Source organism: Scyliorhinus torazame, chromosome 5 (assembly GCF_047496885.1).
Source record: "Scyliorhinus torazame isolate Kashiwa2021f chromosome 5, sScyTor2.1, whole genome shotgun sequence".
NCBI classification, from domain to species: Eukaryota; Metazoa; Chordata; class Chondrichthyes; order Carcharhiniformes; family Scyliorhinidae; genus Scyliorhinus; species Scyliorhinus torazame.
Genome location: NC_092711.1, coordinates 185527 through 190526, shown reverse-complemented (window position 1 = coordinate 190526; position 5000 = coordinate 185527).

The window sequence follows — 5000 nt, the reverse complement described above, 5'->3', positions numbered from 1 at the left end:
TGTCTCTCTCTCTTAGTCTCTCTCATTCTGTCTCTTTCTCTCTCAGTCTCTCTCATTCTGTCTCTTTCTCTCTCTGTCTCTCTCTCTCTGTCTCTGTCTCTCTCTCTGTATCTCTCTCTGTCTCTCTCTCTCTGTCTGTCTCTCCCTGTCTCTCTGTCTCTCCCTCCCTCTCTCTCTCCCTCTCTCTGTCTCTCTCCCTCTCTCTCTCTCTACCTCTCTCTCTCTGTCTCTGTCTCTCCCTCCCTCTCTCTGTCTCTCTCTCTCTTTCTCTCTCTCCCTCTCTCTCTGTCTTTCCTCTCTGTCCCACTCTGTCTCTCTCTCTCTCTCTCTGTCTCTCTCTCTCTCTCTGTCTCTCTCTGTCTCTCCCTCCCTCTCTCTGTCTCTCTCCCTCTTTCTCTCTCTCCCTCTCTCTCTGTCTTTACTCTCTGTCCCACTCTGTCTCTCTCTCTCTCTGTCTCTCTCTCTCTCTCTCTGTCTCTCTCTCTCTCTCTCTCTGTCTCTCTCTGTCTGTCTCCCTCTCTGTCTCTCTCTCTCTGCCTCTCTCTCTGTCTCACTCTCTGTCTCTCTTTCTCTGTCTCTCTCTCTGTCTCTGTCTCTCTCTGTCTTTCTCTCTGTCTCTCTCTCTGACTCTCTCCCACTCTGTCTTGCTCTCTCTCTCTCCACTCACTGTCTCTCTCTCTCTCTGTGTCTCTCTGTCTCTCTCTCTCTCTGTCTCTCTCTCTCTCTCCGACTCTCTCTCCCACTCTGTCTCTCTCTCTCCACTCTCTGTCTCTCTCTCACTCTCTCTCTGACTCTCTCCCCCACTCTAGCGCGCTCTCTCTGTCTCCACTCTCTGTCTGTCTCTCCTTCTCTCTCTCTGTCGCTCTCTCTCTGTCTGTCTCTCTTTTTCTCTCTCTGTCTCACTGTCTCTCTCTCTGTCTCTCTCTCTCCCACACTGTCTCTCTCTCTCTCCACTCTCTGTCTCTCTCTCTCTGACTCTCTCCCCCACTCTAGCACGCTCTCTCTCTCTCCACTCTCTGTCTGTCTCTCTTTCTCTCTCTCTGTCTGTCTCTCTTTTTCTCTCTCTGTCTCACTATCTCTCTCTCTGTCTCTCTCTCTCTCTCAGTCTCTCTCTCTCTGTCTCCCTTTGTCTCTCTCTCTGTATCTCTCTCTGTCTCTCTCTCTCTGTCTATCTCTCCCTGTATCTCTGTCTCTCCCTCCCGCTCTCTGTGTCTCACACTCTCTCTGTCTCTCTCTCTCTGTCGATCTCTCCCTGTATCTCTGTCTCTCCCTCCCGCTCTCTGTGTCTCACCCTCTCTCTGTCTCTCTCCCTCTCCCTCTCTCTCTGTCTCTCTCTCTCTGTCTGTCTCTCTCTCTCTCTCTCTATCTCTCTCTCTTAGTCTCTCTCATTCTGTCTCTCTCATTCTGTCTCTTTCTCTCTCAGTCTCTCTGTCTCTCTCTCTCTCTCAGTCTCTCTGTCTCTGTCTCTGTCTCTGTATCTCTCTCTGTCTCTCTCTCTGACTCTCTCCCACTCTGTCTTGCTCTCTCTCTCTCCACTCTCTGTGTCTCAATCTCTCTCTCCACTCTCTCTCTCTCTCTGTCTCTCTCTCTGTCTCTCTCTCTCTGTCTCTGTCTCTCTCTCTCTCTGACTCTCTCCCCCACTCTAGCACGCTCTCTCTCACTTCACTCTCTGTCTGTCTCTCTTTCTCTCTCCGTCTCACTGTCTCTCTCTCTGTCTCTCTGTCTCTCTCGCTCTCTCTCTCTCAGTCTCTCTCTGTCTCCCTCTGTCTCTATCTCTGTATCTCTCTCTGTCTCTCTCTCTCTGTCTATCTCTCCCTGTATCTCTGTCTCTCCCTCCCACTCTCTGTGTCCCTCCCTCTCTCTGTCTCTCTCCCTCTCTCTGTCTCTCTCTCTGTCGCTCCCTCTGCCTCTGTCTCTCTCTCTCCCTCTCTCTCGCTGTCTCCCTCTGTCTCTGTCTCTCTCTCTGTATCTCTCTGTCTCTCTCTCTCTCTCTCACACTGTCTCTCCCACTCTGTCTATCTCTGTCTGTCTCTCTCTCTCTCTCTCTCTGTCTCTCTTAGTCTCTCTCATTCTGTCTCTCTCATTCTGTCTCTTTCTCTCTCAGTCTCTCTGTCTCTCTCCCACTCGGTCTCTCTCTGTCTGTCTCTCTCTGTCTCTCTCTCTCTCTGTCTCTCTCTCTCTCTCTCAACCTCTCTCTCTGTCTCCCTCTGTCTCTGTCTCTCTCTCTGTATCTCTCTCTGTCTCTCTCTCTCTGTCTGTCTCTCCCTGTGTCTTGGTCTCTCCCTCTCTCTGTCTCTCTCCCTCTGTCTCTGTCTCTCTCTGTCTCTGTCTCTCTCTGTCTCTCCCTCCTGCTCTCTGTCTCTCTCCCTGTCTCTGTCTCTCTCCCTCTCTCTCCCTCTCTCTCTGTCGCTCCCTCTGTCTCTGTCTCTCTCTCTCCCTCTCTCTCTCTCTGTCTCCCTCTGTCTCTGTCTCTCTCTCTGTATCTCTCTGTCTCTCTCTCTCCCTCTGTCTCTCTCCCACTCTGTCTCTCTCTGTCTCGCTCTCTCTCTGTCTCTCTCTCTTAGTCTCTCTCATTCTGTCTCTTTCTCTCTCAGTCTCTCTCATTCTGTCTCTTTCTCTCTCTGTCTCTCTCTCTCTGTCTCTGTCTCTCTCTCTGTATCTCTCTCTGTCTCTCTCTCTCTGTCTGTCTCTCCCTGTCTCTCTGTCTCTCCCTCCCTCTCTCTCTCCCTCTCTCTGTCTCTCTCCCTCTCTCTCTCTCTACCTCTCTCTCTCTGTCTCTGTCTCTCCCTCCCTCTCTCTGTCTCTCTCTCTCTTTCTCTCTCTCCCTCTCTCTCTGTCTTTCCTCTCTGTCCCACTCTGTCTCTCTCTCTCTCTCTCTGTCTCTCTCTCTCTCTCTGTCTCTCTCTGTCTCTCCCTCCCTCTCTCTGTCTCTCTCCCTCTTTCTCTCTCTCCCTCTCTCTCTGTCTTTACTCTCTGTCCCACTCTGTCTCTCTCTCTCTCTGTCTCTCTCTCTCTCTCTCTCTGTCTCTCTCTCTCTCTCTCTCTCTGTCTCTCTCTGTCTGTCTCCCTCTCTGTCTCTCTCTCTCTGCCTCTCTCTCTGTCTCACTCTCTGTCTCTCTTTCTCTGTCTCTCTCTCTGTCTCTGTCTCTCTCTGTCTTTCTCTCTGTCTCTCTCTCTGACTCTCTCCCACTCTGTCTTGCTCTCTCTCTCTCCACTCACTGTCTCTCTCTCTCTCTGTGTCTCTCTGTCTCTCTCTCTCTCTGTCTCTCTCTCTCTCTCCGACTCTCTCTCCCACTCTGTCTCTCTCTCTCCACTCTCTGTCTCTCTCTCACTCTCTCTCTGACTCTCTCCCCCACTCTAGCGCGCTCTCTCTGTCTCCACTCTCTGTCTGTCTCTCCTTCTCTCTCTCTGTCGCTCTCTCTCTGTCTGTCTCTCTTTTTCTCTCTCTGTCTCACTGTCTCTCTCTCTGTCTCTCTCTCTCCCACACTGTCTCTCTCTCTCTCCACTCTCTGTCTCTCTCTCTCTGACTCTCTCCCCCACTCTAGCACGCTCTCTCTCTCTCCACTCTCTGTCTGTCTCTCTTTCTCTCTCTCTGTCTGTCTCTCTTTTTCTCTCTCTGTCTCACTATCTCTCTCTCTGTCTCTCTCTCTCTCTCAGTCTCTCTCTCTCTGTCTCCCTTTGTCTCTCTCTCTGTATCTCTCTCTGTCTCTCTCTCTCTGTCTATCTCTCCCTGTATCTCTGTCTCTCCCTCCCGCTCTCTGTGTCTCACACTCTCTCTGTCTCTCTCTCTCTGTCTATCTCTCCCTGTATCTCTGTCTCTCCCTCCCGCTCTCTGTGTCTCACCCTCTCTCTGTCTCTCTCCCTCTCCCTCTCTCTCTGTCTCTCTCTCTCTGTCTGTCTCTCTCTCTCTCTCTCTATCTCTCTCTCTTAGTCTCTCTCATTCTGTCTCTCTCATTCTGTCTCTTTCTCTCTCAGTCTCTCTGTCTCTCTCTCTCTCTCAGTCTCTCTGTCTCTGTCTCTGTCTCTGTATCTCTCTCTGTCTCTCTCTCTGACTCTCTCCCACTCTGTCTTGCTCTCTCTCTCTCCACTCTCTGTGTCTCAATCTCTCTCTCCACTCTCTCTCTCTCTCTGTCTCTCTCTCTGTCTCTCTCTCTCTGTCTCTGTCTCTCTCTCTCTCTGACTCTCTCCCCCACTCTAGCACGCTCTCTCTCACTTCACTCTCTGTCTGTCTCTCTTTCTCTCTCCGTCTCACTGTCTCTCTCTCTGTCTCTCTGTCTCTCTCGCTCTCTCTCTCAGTCTCTCTCTGTCTCCCTCTGTCTCTCTCTCTGTATCTCTCTCTGTCTCTCTCTCTCTGTCTATCTCTCCCTGTATCTCTGTCTCTCCCTCCCACTCTCTGTGTCCCTCCCTCTCTCTGTCTCTCTCCCTCTCTCTGTCTCTCTCTCTGTCGCTCCCTCTGCCTCTGTCTCTCTCTCTCCCTCTCTCTCGCTGTCTCCCTCTGTCTCTGTCTCTCTCTCTGTATCTCTCTGTCTCTCTCTCTCTCTCTCACACTGTCTCTCCCACTCTGTCTATCTCTGTCTGTCTCTCTCTCTCTCTCTCTCTGTCTCTCTTAGTCTCTCTCATTCTGTCTCTCTCATTCTGTCTCTTTCTCTCTCAGTCTCTCTGTCTCTCTCTCTCATCAGTCTCTCTGTCTCTGTCTCTGACTCTCTCTCTGTATCTCTCTCTGTCTCTCTCTCTCTGTCTGTCTCTCCCTGTCTCTCGGTCTCTCTCTCCCTCTCTCTGTCTCTCTCTCTCTCTCTGTCTCTCTCCCTCTCTCTATCTCTACCTCTCTGTCTCTGTCTCTCTGTCTCTCTCTCTGTCTCTCTCTGTCTCTCCCTCCCTCTCTCTGTCTCTCTCCCTCTTTCTCTCTCTCCCTCTCTCTCTGTCTTTCCTCTCAGTCCCACTCTGTCTCTCCCTCTCTGTATCTGTCTCTCTCTCTGACTCGCTCCCACTCTATCTTGCTC